This window comes from Nycticebus coucang, chromosome 1, assembly GCF_027406575.1.
Source record: "Nycticebus coucang isolate mNycCou1 chromosome 1, mNycCou1.pri, whole genome shotgun sequence".
Taxonomy (NCBI): domain Eukaryota; kingdom Metazoa; phylum Chordata; class Mammalia; order Primates; family Lorisidae; genus Nycticebus; species Nycticebus coucang.
Genome location: NC_069780.1, coordinates 104213093 through 104232899, shown reverse-complemented (window position 1 = coordinate 104232899; position 19807 = coordinate 104213093). Strand labels below are relative to the sequence as shown.

General features: G+C 39.5%; 1 pseudogene; it reads right to left on the bottom strand.

Annotated features, from left to right (window-relative positions):
* Positions 1 to 693: 693 nt before the first annotated feature.
* Positions 694 to 17506, bottom strand: LOC128590858 (keratin, type I cytoskeletal 18-like; annotated as a pseudogene).
* Between the last annotated feature and the right edge of the window lie 2301 nt (positions 17507 to 19807).

Sequence of the window (19807 nt, the reverse complement as noted above, 5' to 3'; positions counted from 1 at the left end):
AACTTTGTTTACTGTAAGATACCATTATGAGATTGGACAGACAAGAGACAAAGAGATAAAACTTATTTACTTGACAAAGAATATATATGGAGAAAGAAGAAAAAGCTAGACCCCCAATAAAAAAGTAGAAAAAGAGCAGGAACATTACAACATGGCCAGAATAGTACAGAAAGATGCTCAACTTATTAATCACCAGAGAAATGCAGATTAAAACTACAGTGAACTATTTCTACCCTTGTACCAGAATAGGGTTGTTACATTTAGCAAAAATATAGGAATCCTACATATGTTTGTATTTTATTTAAATAATATGTGGGTTGTTTCATATAAGTGTGTCCTGAATATCTCAAGTGTTAAGTGAACAGCCTGTATTTTATCAGGTGACGCTAACCAGAAAGGTTAGGATTGAAACAATGAACATTACCAACTATTGGTAGCCGTGTGGAGCAACTGGAACTCTCAGACCCTGCTGGGTGGCCTGGCAATCAGTTCAAAACTGCGTTGAAGGAGAGCTATTTGGGAGTGTTTATTAAAGTTGAACATAGTTAAGTCTTATAACTCAGGAGTTCCTCTCTGAAGAATATGCCAAAAGTCAGGAGGAGGATAGTACAGCTCTGTTTGTATTGAAATTCTTTTTTATTTTTTTGACCTCTGAACTCTTTATTGGTATAAGGGCACCCTGCTCCTACTGCCTCAGTGCCTCAGAACTTTGGTGGTGTTTGTCTCAGACAACACTTTGCTGTCCACTGTCCTGCGGGTGGTGGTCTTTTGAATGGTTTGCCTGGAGTTGCTACTGTCCAGGGCATCACAAATGTTAAAGTCCTCCCCGTCTTCCAGCAGGCAGCAGTGGGTGGTGATCTCAGCCTTTAGCTTGACCTTGATGTTCAGCATTGCCTCTTATTCCTGGGCCTGGTGCTGCCCCTCTACCTGGGTTTGTGACAGCTCTGACTCCAAATGCAGCAGGACCCCAGTGAGCTGCTCCCTCTCCATGGCTCAGCAGGCCTCAACCTCCCTCAGGCTGTTCTCCAAGCTGGACATCAGATTTCTTACAGAGTCCAGGTTCATCTCCAAGGAATGATTCATACATTTTGGCTTTGTTAGCATCATCTCAGCAGCTCTGACCTCAGCAGTCTGTGAAGTGACCGCTGTGGCGCTGTCCTCAATCTGCTGGGAACAGTACTTGTCCAGCTCTTCTCAGTTCTTCCAAGCCAGCCTGTAATATGGGCCTGCATGTCTGCCATGATCTTCTCAGGTCCTGGGATTTGGAGGCATCTACCTCCATGGTCAACTTGGAGCTAGTAATCTGGGCTGGTAGACTACTTCCTCCTCGTGGTTTTTCTTCATGAAGAGCAGCTCTTACTTGAGAGCCTCAGTCTCTGTCTCCAGCTGTAGCTCAGGGACATTGGTGCCATCAGTGACCTTGTGGAGCCCATGGATGTTGCTCTCCACAGACTGGCACATGGCCAGCTCTGTCTCACATTTGACTCTAAAGTTATCAGCAGCAAGACGGGCGTTGTCAATCTGCAGAACGATACAGGCATTGTCCACAGAATTTGCAAAGATCTGAGCCCTCAGGTCCTCAATGTAATGCGCCCAGTCTCTGACCTGGGGCCCCTTCTCCTCCAGTTGTTCCCGGATTTTGCTCTCTAGCTTCCGATTATTGGTCTCCAGTTCCTCACTCTGTCCACGTAGAAGGCCAGGCAGTTGTTCAGTTCTTGCATGGTCTACTTCTCAGTCTGAATGCCCTCCTTTCCTGCCAGACCCCCAGCCATCTCCATTGCCAGGCCCCCAGACCCCTAACAGCCTGGAAACTGGTGGAGTGGGACATGGAGATCCAGGATCCTGAGCCCCTGGCAGCTGCATAGATGCTGGCTGCTCTGATGTGGGCTGGACACTGTAGCTGGGTATCAGGGACTGGTAGTTGGTGGAGAGGTGGTGGATCGAGTAATGAAGAACATGATGTCTGAGGAGGAAAAGGAGAGGACAGGACTCAGGAATGAGCTGCTGCATTAAAGGTCTTGAAAAGGAAACCAGATATCCATTAATCATGTAATAAATAAATTGTGGTATAATCATATGATGGAATATCAGACTAAGGAAGAGCAGAATGTGTATTTCTTTGCTCAGCACATTGATAATACTCTGAGTCATAATGTTGAATGACAAGGGCCAGACACATAATGGTATCTTGTACATGGTTCCATTTGTATGAAATTCAAAGACAAGTACCAATTCACAGTTTAAGAATTAAGGTAGGGGCTACCACAGGGAACGGTATGGAGGGAGTTTTAGTAATACTTCTTCCATTTCTTGACATAGGCATGGATGTGTTCATTTCAGGGGAAAAAATCAGCTTCTTTTAATTTGTGTGCACTTCTCTGCCTATTTTACATCAGTCATGAGTATGTTTAAAAAAGACAGTGCTTACCAACTCATCAATTTGGTTCTAGTTACAGAAGATTATTTATGATACCTGCAATAATTGATTTTACATGGCAACACCACAGTTGAGGTGCTGTGAATAACACCTGTGCCCATGTTCCCAAGCAGTGGTCTGGGCATTCTCACTGCAGCTAGGGAGGAAAAGCAAAAATGCCCATTAGGGCAAACATTCTGGAGGTGCTTGTGTCAGCTTTGTTGAGAATGACTATTCAGGCTCAGGGCATATTACTGACATCTTTCTCTTTCATTCAGTTTTAAAGATTCTCTCTCTGGTAGGCTATCTCCATTTGGGTCCTATGTGTCCGTTGTGTTAGCAGTTGGCTCGGAGTTAGCCTTGATTTGAAGATTAAAGTGTTTCCTCCTTGTATGCCAGCACCAGCTTCATGCCTCATGCTTGTTGACACCCAGAATTATCTGCACCAGTACCCATGCCCCGCCTGGATCCTGAGCCCTGGGATTCTGTATTTCTAGAATGCAGGTAAAACCAAGCACATTGTAATATAGAGAAGTGACATTACTGTCTAGTTGTATATCTGGGGAGTCCCTTTATCTCACAACAGAAAAGCAAGAAGTTACCATTGAGTCTCAGCTATAGTTATTATCACAAACAATAATAATTATAATGTAAAATGTCATTGTTTCTAGTACATGGACTTAGCCTCTTGTCTGGTTGGAGATAAATTCCTAGTCTCCTAACATCTCTTCTGAAAGCTCCCTAGACCTTACTATTTTTTAACTCATGAATAGGACCTTTATATCCTCTCCATGACCCTTTCCTGACCTTCTATAAACTTGAGTACAAATCCTTGGAACACACGTTCTGTCATGTAGTGGAAAGAATGCTTTGGAGTCAAACAGATTTGGCTTTGTACCCAGGCTCCTCCACTTACTGGCTGGGTGGACTTAAGCAAGTTGCTGTCTGAGCCTCCTTAGCACTGAGGTTAAAGTGATATTTTGATATCTGGAATGTGGGATTATGCTTTCTTTATATAAACATAAGCAAAAGGCACTTCTCACTTTACTTACAGTACAATGGGCTTTACAAAATGCTCGTTCCTACTTTCACTGCTTACCAGGTCATTCCTGAACTAGCTAATCAAATATCTAAAAGTGAATCAAATTATGTGATCCTAACATCATCTTGTACATATCTTCTTGAACATTCATTTCCTAGAAAAAAATCTTTGAATAATAATCTTTGGATAGCTTCATTGAATCCCATGCACAAAACAAGAACAAACTGCAGCTGAATAAAACGATGATGAAACATATGGCAGTGAGATGGATCATATGGCAGATGAAGACATGCTGAGTGGGGAGGGAGGAGGAGAGGGCAAGTGAGAACCAGCCCAGCAACAAGAGATCACTGTCAAGCGTAAACCAGTAAGTTCCTCCCCCTTTCTTAGGAATCTTTCTAAGATAGTGTGGACCAAACTTTCTTAATTACAGTTTTATTTGGCCTGAATGCTATGCTTTTGCTCCCTGTCTATAATAGAAACAGAAAAGTTAGAGATACCAAATCAGTTTTGCTTGTTGAGTGAGTTAAAAAATGGGTGCAGTGATGACCAGTACAGTGTAAAATGGGTATGAATTTTAGTACAAGACAGAACACGCCTAAATCCATGACCTCCCACTCACTAGCCATGTTGTGATGTTGGAACTTCAACTTAGTTACACTCGTGAAGGCTCCATCCTTTGTCGAATGGAGATGATATCTGCCTCCTGTTACCAGGGTGAGGAGTATGACGGCGCTCATAAGGCTGTCAGCACATTGCTTAATAATGGTTATTACTAATATTACTATCACCCTGTTGCTCCTATCACCTCCACCTTAGTTGTGTGTCTCATTCAGAAAGTCTATTTATATGTCTCACAGTTAAATACAGTTGTTATTAATCATGTAGTTTAAAAGGCTTGGAGACCTTGGGGTTGAATTCCAGAAGTGACTCTGGGCATTCTGGAGAGAGGAGTTGCTTCATAAAAGCTTATGTTGTTGGGGGACAGTGGAGTTTACAAAACTAATTTTCTTTTTGAGATAGAGTCTTGCTATGTCACACTCGGTACAGTGCTGTGGCGTCACAACTCACAGCAACCTCAAACTCTTGGGCGTAAGCGATTCTCTTGCCTCAGCCTCCCAAATAGCTGGGACTGCAGGCACCCGCGACAATGCCCAGCTGTTTTTTGGTTGTAGTTGTCATTGTTGTTCGGCAGGCCTGGGCTGGATTCGAACTCACCAGCTCTGGTGTATGTGGCTGGTGCCCTAGCCACTGAGCTACAGGTGCCGGGCCCGAAACTTATCATTTTCTTAGTAAATATTTCTTAATACTCTCTAACCTGTTTTATTTGTGAGTTAAAAACCAACATGCATGATACAAATATTTATACAACCATTCGGTAACAGTTATTCTGCAGAGTAAATTACTGATTACCCTAGTTTAAACTGCTTACAGATTAAAAATCATGGATATTACTTGTTCCTTAGGACACGAGAGAGAAGGGGAAGTGTTTCTATTTAAGAGTAGAGTGTGTTAAAGACCTCTTATGACTGGACAATTCACCATGGTGCAAAAAACCAGATTGAGAAAAGGAGCAAATCTTAAGAGAAACTAAGACTTGCACCTTCCTTCAGCATAGCATGCTCTAGTTGTTAAATTGTCAGTAAATCCAAAGAGTTATTTTTCAGTGGAAATTATCAAGTACCTCTACCTAAGTTTTGGAAGTCCTTCGGGTCATGGAAACCTGAAGTTGGAGGTAGTGTTGCAAGAAATGTATAAATGCAAGAATATAAATGTCAAGCCTGGGCATTAGTTGCTTATCTGAAGTGAGGAAGCAAATATGTTCTACTTACTAAACAATTTTGTGGCTTATCAATCCTCTTAAATGAGATTATCAGCCATTTGACAATATTTGATATAAATATGTAAAGTAAATTGTTCTTCCTATTTCGTTTGCTGATAGTAAAACAGAAAGCTTTAAAGTGAGTGAAAAATCCCCTATGGGCAGTCTCATTGTTATTTTGTTTGTGCCCTTCAGGTTGTTTTCATATATGTTTTCTTACATAATTGTAATCTTAATGATAACTATAATTTTTCATTTTAATATTTCAAAATTATTAGGTAAAAGTTGTATGGAATTTCATTTTTATGACTACGTTATAATTGTATACTATACATATAACAGAGTACACAGTACATATTCTATAATATGCTATAATTTGTTTCTTGCTAGGAAAAAAGGCTTATAATTTTTTTGTTAGAGAAAATGCTTTGTTCATGTACCTCTTGGGCTTACAGTTTTTTATAGTTCCCAAAGACAGCAAGGTTAAAAGGTGGAAATGGGAATGAAGCCTATAGCTTGGGACTCAGTAAGGTGGTAATCTAATTAGCCACTATAAATCAGCTGGAGTTGCTAATACCTCCTTCGGCTGAGGTGGTGCTGTCTTTAATATGTCCTTTAGAGAATTGTGGGAAGAAGAGCAGGGCGTATTTCAGCGTGATCCTACTTCCTGACTTCCAGTTTTTAAGTACAGTTTCTCTGTTGCCTGAAACTTTTTAAAAAACTTAAATTTTTTTTTTAAATTGACAAATAGTATTGGTACGTATTCAGGGGGTGTGTTATACATGTAACGTATAATGATCAGCCAGGGTCATTAGCACATCCACCATTTCAAATATTTATTATCTCTTTGTTTTGGGAACATTCCATATCCTCCTAGCTTTGGCAACTTCACAATGTATATTGCTGAGTGCTACGGGAAGGACATTAGAACTTCTGCCTCCTGTCGTACTCCTAGCTGTGACTTTGTACCCTTTAACAAATCTGTACCTCTCCCCTCTCCCCCTTACTCTCCCCAGTATCTGGTATGCTCTGGTCTACTTTTTACTTCCATGACATCAACTTTTTTTAGTTTTCACCTATGTGTGAGAACATGCGTTGTTCAGCTTTCTGTTCCTGGCTTATTTCACTTTTTACCAAAGGGAAACCACCCAGGTAAACATAGTAATCCACCACCATGGAAGATGAAATCATGGCAGTGGGGGACCCCGAAATCAGGGAGTGTTTTGGGGCAGGACACTAGTGGACTCAGTTTATGGAGCTCAGTGTAAGTGGGAAAGGAAGATATAAGTGGGCAAACCCCAAGAATTCTAGCAAAGGTAGAGAGGGATCAAGGTAAGAAAAACAAATTCTGTGTTTTTTTTTATTCTGAGACTCTTAGATTTCATGACCAGAGTAGCGTTGAAAGAGGAAAGGGAAGAAGACATTACTGGTTTCATCTTAGCTTGTCCAGCTGCCATTGAAGTACTGAGGATACAGAAAGGAAATACATTTTCTCTAAATCTAAGCAAAATTAATCTTAATTCAGTAGGGACTATTTAAAACTAACATTTGGCTACTTCATCGTGGCCTGAGACCAATAAAATCTGTTTTTGCCAGTTTATCATAACTCAGCTTGAAACAAACTGCCAAAATATTATTTTAATGGCCGGTTTAAACTCTTACGTTAAATATAAACATATAAATTCACATAACCTCAGTCTGATTTTATAGTATACATATGGCTCTTATAGGTTTAGAGAAGCATCTTCTAGTCACTGAATGTATTTTTAGAATAATTGGAACTTGTTGACTATACTTTTCCAAGAAGGGTTTCCATGGAACTTTGAAAATAAACAGCTCTCAAAAATGGGATGCTGTTAAGGTATTCTTCCTGATCCTTTCTCGACGCTTTCCAACACAAAAATTGAAACTTAGTTTGACCTCTTGTACTGTGGTGTTTGCCATGTATTCCAAAACCAAATTACATTACCATCACAAATAAAACATTCAATAAAACAGCTGCCATGGAAAACTGATTTTGAATGGGACATTCCATAGTCCCGTGTTATCGTTAGCCATTGGGTTGGCTCCTCATGCTTTTTATGCAGTACCAGTCGAATAGAATAGAGCCCTTTCTGCTTTTTCTGAATAGAAAAATAGCTCTACTCAAAACTCCACTCAGGCAACAAAGTGGTATTATTTTTATTACATTAAATAACATTAATTTAATTGGCACAACAATGATAAAACCAATATAAAACTGCCTACTGCCTACGAGAGCTCAAGTTTTATCTGATTTCAGTGCTAGAGATAACACTACACTCTACTGATTTAACGTGAGCTTTGAGTAGGCTTTAATTCCCTCCCCCCATACCCTAAATCTCTTCTGCAGTTGAAGGGAGCAGATTGTAGTATGTCCTAAGAAACCTCCTTGTCCAGGGCCTGGCACACAGGATGCTTCTCCAGGGGGCCTGGTCAGTGATTTGGTAGCTGTCCTACCTGTTGTACTGGTGGGAAGTCAGAAAGCTGAGGGGGAGCAATTCCCTGATGTGGGGGATATGTTTGTTTTTCCTTTTGGTTTTTTAACCTTCAATGACGGGATAACATTATGAGCAAGAGTGTTGAGGGCATGGAGGAGAAAGTTTATCTTGGAAGTGCATTTGCCTAGAAAGTATGTTGCTTTTATTTTCATTTGTGTGTATTTGAAGGGGCTCTGGGAAGGCTGGTGGAGAGTGTGGAGAGATTCATGGCCTCAACAGTCCCCCCAAAAAGAAAGAGTATTCTCACCCACAAAAAAGCATTTCAGAGGTCGTTGAGATTTATCTGCTAAGTAATCCAGTAAGCAATCAGTGTACACATGGCTCCCAGGGATTGGATGTCATGAGGGAGGAACCAGCTGGAATTGAACTTGGACTTTGTTTTGATGACTGTAAGAAACCATCTTGCCCTCTCTTTCCCTTAAGGTGAGATAAGATATTCCTGGGAGTGCTACATTCTTTCATGCAAGAAAGGGTCCAGAGAATGAAGCTGCCATGTGGAGAAATATAGAACATAAAAAATTATACAGAAATAGATTACAAACTGTGATGAAATCATGCCAAAAATTTTCTCTCTGGGGTCTTTGGTTGCATAAATTAATTAAGTGTTCCGGATTGATTAGGTTTTGAGGTGTTTTTGTACTTGCAGCTAAAAGTGTCATAACTGAGATGAGGGTGCATAACCAATGCCAAATAAGAATAGTACTTCATAAGAATAATATGGTAACTTACTTTGCGAGGGGAAATTTTGGGATTTGTTTTTAAGAATTTACCTATGCTTTTTCATTAATACTTAAAATGGGTGGTGCCGCAGCAGTGTATGCTTCGATAATTATGCTTGCTTCATGAGGAAATTGTGATACAGAGAAACTAATTACTCTGTCGTAATCCACTCTGTAATAATGAGAGTTAAGAAACTAGAGGAAAGGTTGTGTAGGAAGATAGAGGGAAGAGTTGAGTAACACACAGACATTGGAATGGGAAAAACAAATCCGTGGTGTGGAGAAAACTCTTTTCACTTTTGTTCTCTTGTTACCAAATTAGAAGAAAACATAGAGGAAAGATCTTGTACTCAGAGAAAGTAGTTAAGTCTTTATTTAGTCTCAGTTTAGTACCTCAAACGCCACAGTACTTGAACCCTTTCAAGTCTTAATGTATTGAAGTGAAAAGGAACACACTCAGGCCCAGATGAGACAGAAAGGAGGATTTGCAGTAAGATGATAAGTTTATAAACACCTTCGCCAGTATTTCAACTTTTTAGTTTGTAACATGTACATATTATTAATGGAGGATGAGTAGTGCTTTTTTATTTATTTATTTTTATTTTTTTATTTTTTGAGACATAGTCTCACTCTGTCACCCTGGGTGGAATGCCATGTCATCATAGTTCACAACAACCTCAAACTCCTGGGCTTAAGAGATCCTCCTGCCTCAGCCACCCAAGTAGCTGGGACTACAGGCACTGCCACCATGCCCGGCTGTTTTTTCTATTTTTAATAGAGATGGGGTCTTGCTCTTGCTCAGGCTGGTCTCCAACTCCTGAGCTCTAGGGATCCTCCTGCCTCAGCCTCTCAGAGTGCTGGGATCACAGGGTGAGTCACCACGCCTGGCCAGTCTTTTTATTTTCAGCCACCAGTTATTCAAGGTATTTGAACAAGGGCATTCATCCCCAGCTTGGGAAGAAGCCAGAGACATTCTTCGAAATGACCAGGATATGCCTAGATCAGGGGCTGTGGCCACCATGAAGTTGCCTTCTGCTTTTTATTTTTAGCACATGGCTAGAGGCACAAGGCTATGCTTTAAGCCTGGGTGAACTACAATTCCTTGCTGACTGCCCTTCTGTTTCTGCAAATGGAGAAAATTAGAGTCCTCCCAAGTCCCAAGAGTTTTAAGAATGGATTTGCAACTCAAGCTGAGCATTTATGCAAATTAGTAAAAGAGGAAATGCTTTCCAGAGTAGAGATGTGGCATTTGCAGTCTTTTTTTCTTAGTTGCAAAAATGTTGAGCATCAATTTGTGGTCAGTATTTGTATTGTCTCCTTATCACTGTCGATTTCTGCCCCTTGAAATTATTACCTCATTTACGTTTAGTGGTATTATTTGTTATGGAAAATTGTTCAGGGTCAGCGCCTGTAGCTCAGTGGTTAGGCCACGTACACGGGGGCTGGCAGTTTTGAACCTGGCCCGGGGAATGCTAAACAACAGTGACAACTACAGCAAAAAAATAGCCAGGCGTTGTGGCGGGCACCTGTAGTCCCAGGTACTTGGGAGGCTGAGGCAAGAGAATCACTTAAGCCCAAGAGTTTGAGGTGGCTGTGAGCTGTGATGCCAGAGCACTCTGCCCAGGGCTACTCCGTTTCAAAAAAATCTTGTTCAGATTATTCACAAGAAAATTAGCAGTAATACACTTTCTCTCACTTTAGTGTCTCTAAATAAAAGGTATTAAAAATTTTCAAAGACATTTCTTATTTAGACATATGTAATTTTGAATCATTATATCAGTATTTATTATTAACGGCTTCTAGATTGATTGCTAAGTCATGCATTATTTTCAATGGCATTTGCCACCTATATGCTTTCAGCCCTTAAAGAAACTGATCTTTTTTTGTCAAAACTTTTGCTAAAATGCCCCTATTATTCTCCAACTCATATAGACACTATTGTTCTTAGCTCTGACCTTAACTAAAAAAGGTTTCACATTTTTGTTCAAGGTTGTGGAAATATTCTTGTTTAAATATTTACCTTTTTAACATACTTCACTTGGTCAGGAAAGATACTCTTACCACTCTGAAAACAACTTTTCTCAAGATGCCATCACCTGAAAAGCCAGCCACAGGGATGCCACCCAAAAGGACTTCATAAAATCACAAGTCTGAGACCTGTATCTTTGTGACTTTGTTGATTATATCAGTGCAATATGGAAAGTTCACATTTTCTTCCAGGCTGTCATAAAGGGTTTCATATTTGTCTAAGTTGATTCATTGGCAGCAAATCAGAGCCAAAGACAGTGAGCTGTGCATACTCTGTCCTATCAACAAAAGGTTTCAGGGTTGCATATATCATTTTCATTTTAACAGGTGAAAGGCCATTTGTGTGTGTGTGTGAGATGGCATAAAGGGGGTAGGAGAGATTACCAGGGATATTGGTAAATCTGGCAAGAACATAGGTACTGAGGCTCGTGTGTGGAAGGTTAAAAGGATATGATTTTTCCTTATGTTTTCAGCCTCTTCTCCATTTGTAGAGACTTGCCACTTATGTACACATTTCCTGCATGGCAATGACATAATCAAGATTCCTCTTGAACAGGAGTTCTCAACCTGTGGGTCACACCCCATGACTTTAGGAAGGTTGAGAACCACTGCTCTAGAAGAAATCCACTCTTTCCTACCCAATCCCCTAGCCCTGCCCAGTTGCACAAGAGGAGATTGGAAATTTTGAATACTGTACATATAAATTAAAATCAGAGAAATATCAATTTCTCATTCATCTACTTGAAAACCAATGTAAAATAAAGACAATGCTAGTCGAAAATGAAGGTGTGGTTCACGTCTCTAATCCCAGCACTCTGGGGGACTGAGGCAGGAGGATCCCTTGAGCTCAGGAGTTCAAGACCATCCTGAGCAAGAGTGAGACCCCTCTCTATTAAAAACAGAAAAACTAGCCGGGCATGGTGACGGGCACCTGTAGTCCCAGCTACTTGAGAGGCTGAGGCAGAAGGATTGCTTGAGCTTAGGAGTTTGAGGTTGCTGTGAGCTGTTATGACACCATGGCACTCTACCCAGGGCAACAGAATGAGTGTCTGTCTCAAGAAAAAAAAATGAAGATGTGTTTATCAATAAACCAAAGGATCCTAAAATTGTCATTTCATTTGTTACATTCATTTTCAGGTATTTGAATGGATAATGATGACATAATTATAATCAAAGAATGGAATTTTCTTTGTTTTATAGAGCTTATAATCTTTTTCTTTTTCTGTCTTTGTAATTTTATCTAATTGATGAACCGTGATTTATTTGAACACTCTCCTGGAGTCAGACACGTTAAGTTTTTAATGTGATTTTGCACTAATGGGCACCGCTAGTATTAACAGCTTCATACACAAAAAAGATCTTTTGGTTCTTTGAAATGAATTTCCAGGAGAAGGGTTACTGGAGCGTAGTGAAGATAATTTAGTGTCTTCTGATCTATTTCTGAAGGAATTAGTTCAGTTTCTTGTGCTGTAAGCAGTGAGCCCATGTTCGGGCACTGCCACATGATGGTTAGTATTTGAGTATCGCCATTCATGCTGTAACTTACCCAAAATGCATGCCAACAAGTCTCCTGGGAGCTCGGGATACATCATGTAGTATGAAAAATGGAGGCATTGTGACTGGATGCTCTCTAGATAGCCCTTGTACATTTTCATGAAAAAAGCCCACTGTGTCCTATATAATCCATTCTCTCAGAAAGGCAGTGACCATCCACCATTAGTCTCCTGCAAAGTCAAGACAGAAGAACAAAGGAGGGAATCTAAATCTATTTCTTCAGTAGATTTTGAGAGTCACATCTATGCTGAATTGCTGAATATTACCCATACTTCTATTTTGAATTTGTAAATGTGCTGTTTTCTGAGTGACAATTTGATTCTACCTCTGCCCAGCCCTGTGTCTTGCTGTCCCTGGCCTTGCACGCACGTGCAGTGAATGGGGATTCTTCGTGGGCCCTTATTTTCTGGGCCTTTGTACGTGTTGCCGCTTCTGCCTGCAAAGATGCTGTTTTTCTTCCTTTGCTGGATAGCTCCTGGTCGTTCTCAGTCGTGATCTCCTCTGGGACGATTTTCCTGTCTCTTCCCTCTTTCCCCCTCAGCTAACTGTTGTCATAACACCGTATATAGTGTCTGTAATACCTCCTTGTATTTTAGTATTTTATTCCCTCGTCGCTCTCCTTTATTATGCTGAGCAACTAGAGGGAAGGAAATATTTGTTTTATCCTTGTGTTTCTAGGAAGCAGCAGTGCTAAGCATATACAGTTCTGATCAAAATTATTTGAAGACATTAATGACAGCAAAAAGCTAAAGTAAGGGCTTTCTGACAACAGGACCGTTTTCACAACGGAAGGAGCAGAGGCATGTTGATAGAGCACAGTATGGACAGGTGACAGCTTCTGTCTGAATGGCCTGTCCTGATCTTCTTTCAGAATTTCTAACAGGTCCTCTTGTATCAACCAGCCGACACTATCACGAGCATTCATTAGCTGTTCTGTGGCTCCCTGTAATATAGCACTCCACTCGAAATGGACAGGGAGGCAGTCCCCACGCTTAGGCTGCTTGATGTTCCAATCATGGAACATTCATAACAAATGGCAAGTGTACATTCTATCTTTTAATAAATACATGAATATCTATTGTTACCTCAAATAAATTATGATTGGGGTATAGGATGTTGGACTGTAGTTGATTTATAATGCAGTGCTAATGGCATGTTGGGATTGTTAGGGCAAGCATTTTGTCTTTCATTTCGTAGTTCACTGCAGCATCTCCCTCCATTTTCTTGACATCCATCTATGTTGATACAAATAGCAGAATCTCCTCCTTTTAAAAAACTGAATAACCTTCCATTTACCATGTTTTCTTTATCTATTCATCTATTGTTAGACATTTAGGTTGTTTCCACATCTTGGCTAATGTGAATAACACTGCAGTGAACAAGGGAGTAGATACCTCAATGAGGTGTTGATTTTATCTCCTTTGGGTATATATCTGGAAGAAGTCTTGCTCGGTTGTATAGCCGCTGTATTTTTTTTTTTTTTTTTTTTTTTTTGTATTTTTGGTGGCCGGGGCTGGGTTTGAACCCGCCACCTCCGGCATATGGGACCGGCGCCCTACTCCTTGAGCCACAGGCACCGCCCATGCCGCTGTATTTTTAATTTATTTAGGAACCTCCATACTATTTTCCACAATGGTTGTACCAATCTGCATTCTCCCCAACAATATATTAAGGTTCTTTTTTTCTACATCCTCCTAAACATTTACCTCTTATCTTTTTGATAATATTCACCTTTGTAGGTGTCTGTTCATACCTTGTGGTGACTTTAATTTGCATTTATCTTGTCCAGGGTGTTCATAAAGTTAAATTGCATATAAACTTTATGGCCATGCTGTATAAGTGATGTTGAGCTTCTTTGCATACACCTGTTGACCATTTTTTTGTTTTCTTTGGAGAAATGTCTGTTTACGTCCTTTGCCCATTTTTTAATGGGGTTTTTTTTTGCTATTGAGTTGTAAGAGTTCTTTATCATTTTGAATATTAGTCCCTTATCAGATATATAGTTCACAAATATTTTTTCTCAGTATGTTATCTTTTAAGATTTCTCTCTTAAATTACTTCATATGAGAAAATAAAAGTAGTCAATTTATAGGAAATAATTAGTGCAAATGTGTCTTTAGAACATAAATGAATGTTATTACCTGCTAAAACAAGTTACAACTTTCCACATTGCTTCTTCGTAATGTTATGCCAAGTTCTTGTGAAATGATGGTGTCATAGAACTGTTCAGAACAAGCTACTGGCTTCTTTCCTTCCTTTTGTGAATTACTCAGGCAATGTATCTAAGACTAAATGCCATGGGGCCTTTTGGTGGGCTTTCTTGGCTTTCCCTGCCAGTTATTTTGTTTTGTACCATGCAACTTAGCATCAAGCAAGTGCCAACAAAACAGAAGTGGTTAAGGGAAGTTTAGGCTTTGTCCCAGGTCCTCCCATTCTCTGCATGGATGAGATATGCTTAAGCAGGAAGAATCGATTTTGTGAATAACTTTTGTGATCCATCTGATTACTCTCAGCAGTTATAACTGAGGGGAGCATGGTGGAATCAGGGGAAGGGTCCCTAAGCAGGAGAGAAAGCCAGTCCAGGGATTGGAAAGGCTTTATTCAGCAAAGCAAGAGAAAAAGCAGAGTGGAGGCTGACTAGGAGTCAGCTCAGCTTTCGCACTGTCTCCAGAGGCTTTTATTACCCTTTATCAGTAGGATTAGAATGAGGGAGGGGGTTCCTAGAGGCAGTCACCCCTTCTGCAGAGGGACTGATTTTTGCACTCTGTGAATCTAGGAGTTAGTCCCTTAATTGGCAGCAAGCCAGGACCAGGGTGAAAGTTCCTGGTGTTTCTCAGGAACACCAGCCTTGAAGAATTTTTGGGGGGTCAGAGAGGGGTTTTGCTGTGATCATACAGTTTGGTTTCTGGCCTGCTTCTTCTCCCAGCTATTTTTCGAAACAGCTGTCGTCTTGTCAAGGGCACCAGGATTTCTTCCCCATGGTTACAGGGTGTTTAGGATGACTATTTCCCTATCCAAACCCCCCAAAGAAACTATCTACTAGCACTCTGGAAGACCAAGGCGGGAGGATCCCTTGAGCTCAGGAGTTCGAGACCAGCAGGAGCAAGAGCAAGAGCAAGACCCTATCTCTACTAAAAATAGAAAACTAGCCAGGTGCGGCAGGTGCTTGTAATCCCAGTTAGTCTGGAGGCTGAGACAGGAGGATCACTTGAGGAGTTTGAGGTTGCTCTGAGCTATGACACCATGGCACTCTATGCAGGGCAACAGAGAGGGACTCTGTCCCCCCTCCAGAAAAACAAATAAATTTCTAAATACAATACACTCGGCTTTGTTTTGCCAACATACACTTATGCATTTTCCCATTTTTGATAACATGGCCCATGCAGAGTATATATGATATTTATGTGGATGCTTATGTCTGAGTGTGTGTTGTTTTGGTGAGGAAGTAAGCAAAATGGAACCGTTTACATGCTAGGATTCATGTCACGACAGATACTATTGATTATTTCCTACTACGTGTCGGAACTCTCTTTACTTTATGTCTAATCCTTACAACAGTAAGCAATACTTTTTACAGTATCACGAGTGAGGGAAACGAGACTCAGATAGGCTTAGTAATACGGAACTTAATTCCAGAAGTGTGTTATTCCTGAATTAGTGCTTTTTCTATTGTACCACCCTTCCCCCCAACTTATGCTCCAGTACACCTGATGGCAACTTCCCACAGGCAGGCCCGCTCCTTCACCCGGGCCAGGTACTCCCTCAGGTTCTTTCTCTCAACTTTGTGACCAAGATTTTGTCTGTGTGGAGTTTCCGAGTGAAGATATTAGACAAAAGATGGGAGGAGGGACTCAGTGAGTGGGGGAATGTAGAACTCCACTTTTCAGGGGAGAAGATTCATGAAATGTCAGCATAACGCTAAAGACTTACCTTCTTTGAGTTTACATCACAACAGCCAAGATTATTTTTTATAATTTTCTCTGTATCTGTGTAATCAACATTTATCACCCGAATTAATTCATGCCTTTTTTTCTTGCAGTCTAACTAATGAAAAATAAAAATAAAAATAAAAACATGATGTTTTTACTTTATTTTAACAGGCATTATTTTATAGGTTCTTACTCAAATATTGATTTAATAGATTTTCTTGACCATTCTAAAAGCATCTAAGTTTTGCCAAAGAGAGGATGAAAGCAAAAAGAGCTAAAAATTTGCCTGAAGTCAGTGGTGCTAGTAGTAATATCTATTACTAGTAGTTAATGGTGCAACCAGCTTTTTCGTTTAGTTTGGCTCCAGCCTTCACATTCTTAACCACTTGTCTGTGCTGCCTTTTAAAAAAGACTGTGGTCGAATTTCCTCTGTGCTCCTAGCAATTATGTTTGTGTGGATATGATGCTTCTATAATTTGTATCTCCTAATGATTTTTCTTTGTCCTGAGGATAGGCATTTATCCAGTATTTAATATGCATCATCACAACTATCTGCCGCTAAGGGACTGTAAATATTATGGGGTGATGAAGTGATAATGCTACTGGTTACCTTGATCACCAGTTACATTAGAGGGTAATAATTGTTCTTGAAATCTTTCCAGAGCCATCAATCATTGTAGACAGACATGTTGTCATCTGCAGTGACGTCACAGTGAATCACAGTGATTATCAGAGGGACATGCATATAAATACATATTTTCTATGCCATAAGTTCTGAGTCAGGGGTGAATTGACAGAACACAATTAGCCTCTGGGTCCTCCAGTAATTCTCTTGAAAGATGACTTACGTTGTTTGTTACATAACACTGCTGAGAAAGTTCTCTCTATTATTCTCGCCTGTGCTACATGGTAAATCTCTACTGCTTTACATACAGTTATTCTTTTGCATTTCCTTTAACTTGTTTTATAATGTGAAATTGCGTGAAATGGTTGAATGTATGTAGAACTTGAAATCCCCACACACGACATTCAGCTGGGCTCTCTCTGCCTCTCCATTTACAACAGGGTGGCAGACTCTGGATACAAAGCACTCTATTCACACTGGATTAATTACAAACATATTTTGAATCTTCTCATTTTTTGTTTCAACTATTGAATTTTGATGCAGTTTACCAAGATCCCAGAATTAACCACAGATGTTTTTATTATTTACCTAGGAGTAATGTCTGTTGGGGCAATGTCTGTTAATTTTAAAGTTGCATATATATATTCTAAAATTCAGAGTTGCATGATATATATTCCATTAAATTCACTAGTGTGAAAGGATTAAAATGTTCAAAATGCTGGAGGTGGGTTTCAGGTGTATCCCCTGAAGTGTGAACCTGTTACCAAGGAAACATACTGCAAATGTTGGTGAATCTCTCCCTGAGATTCGCCTCTTACACATCCCCATGGTTGTGTCGTGTTCTGAGTCCATTTTGCAGAGCGCTGCTGGCTGCTTTCTGTCTCATTATGTTCAAAAATATGTTCAAGCCTCCCTGACAACCAGGTAGAATTGCTTGGTGAGAAAGCAAAAAATCAGATGAATACATTGATTAGAAATAGTTTCTCCAATTTAAAAACTCTGGAGTTATTTGGTTGCAGAGAATTTGGAGAGAGCCAAGCAGTAAAACAAGCCCAGAAGCTGTAATGGTGACAATCTTTAGGCTAAATCATAATGATATAGATGATTGCAAATTTGAATATTGATCATTTTGGGAGCAATGTGACTAACATATTCAAGATTAGAGTAAAAGTTTGCCTTACAGTAATGTGATTTTCTGAGGCAAATAAAATACCATTTTATACAGGGTGGCCATAAAGTTTATGGGCAATTTTAAATTGCACACTATTTTAAAGTGCACATGAATTTTCTGGCCACCCTGTATTTTTGAATTGTTTCTTTAACCACATTAAATGTTTACTGTAAAAATTTTCTGTTACTTTGTGGTTCAGACACTCTCCACATCCCAACTTTAAGGCATATTTGGGGACATCAATTCTGAATGTGAGAGTTGTCTGGTACACTGAAATGCTTCATTTTATCTCTTTTGAGAAGGTAATATAAACAATCTCGAATATGGAAGAACATAGGCATAAGGCAAATTAATATGCCATAACTGGATTGGTGCTTGTGTACAGCCAGATATTTACATTTAATTTTCTTAAGGAAGTGACTAAGGAAGCCAGGCTGTAATCATCCTGAGAATCCATTCCATGTCTCAATTTCCACAATAACCCAAATTTGATAATGGATTTTTTTTTAATAAGACAACCATATGTTTGTTGATAAATTGCTAGATATGTGGTTGAGGTTGAAGTTCCAAAAATAACTAATAATGGTCCTTACTCTAAGGAATGTAGTTTTAGTGGTGACATGAAGAATTAGAGATATGAGTTAGGGAAAACTTGTGAGTTTCTATTAATCGCAAACCTTGTTACTGAATTCTTAACTCACTCCATTAATGGAAAGGCCATAAAAACTATTAACCATGTATATGAGGAATAGCTTACTAATAGTGTCGTAAATGGACCAACAGTCAATATCATCAGATGAAAGTCTAGGTAACAAAGCAAGTCTCACTCTATGCAGAGGGCCATGATGCCCCGCATTGATAACATAAAAGAATCCATGTACTTTGGGGCTTAAGCACTCTTTTTTTGCTTCTGGTTTTTCTCGTTAGAGATGACCAGAGAAAATTAACTTAAAGGTAACTAGACTACTGTTATGCTCAGACTACTCTTATATAGACCAGGTCTCTAATTGAGGGTGCTATTTTTGTTTTCCCTTATGTGTGTTTTCCTGGCTCTCCTGAAGATTCTAAGCAGCGACCCTGAAACTAATTAATCCTCCTAAATCTTAAAACCTGAGGATGACATAGAACAAGCATAAATTTACAAGAAGCAAAGGAAGAAAACATATTTATCTGGGAACATTTCAGCTACACTTTTGACTTGGTGAGTTAATTTGTTTCTTTTTCAGGTTTTAAAAATGACTGCTAAGCAGTTTATAAGCTGCAGCATTTTAAGGAAATTTTATTGGTAGTCAATATACAGAAATTGAAAGTAAACTCAGTTTCAGCTTTTGTACTGAACACAATAAAAATACTATACGTTTATTAAAGAATAAAAACAAACCTAAAGAAAGACATAAGGATGAACAATAAAGAGTCCAGGGCACCCAAATTAACTTTTAAAAACCAATTCAATTCAAATAATTTCATGTTCCCTTTCTTTTTCTAATACACACTTTTCTGTAATTCTATAATTTTAGCAGATTCAGAATCGTTTTTCTGGGCCAGTGGTAACTCCTGTGTTTCTCAATTGTTCTAAAGTTGGAAGGACAGATTATTCATATTTTTTCTTCCTAAACTGTAATTTTACTAGGTACCAAAAAAGTTGATTTATAACATATTTTATTTTTCTTTAGAATTATATAGATGAATAAAGGAATTTTATCCAAATGAATTAGATGAAAAGTTTTAATGTTTAGTTGAGATATTTTTCTTTCCATTATTAAATAGCAATTCATACTAAGAATGAAATATAGCCACATGTTGAAAGCCAGAAAGAAAACACGATAAAATTTGGTCTTTAGTTGGTACCCATAGCTCAGTAGGTAGGGCACTGGCCACATACACTGAGGCTGGCGGGTTCGAACCTGACTCGGGCCTGCTAAACAACAATGACAACTGCAACAACAACAACAAAAACAAATAGCTGGGTGTTGCGGTGGGCA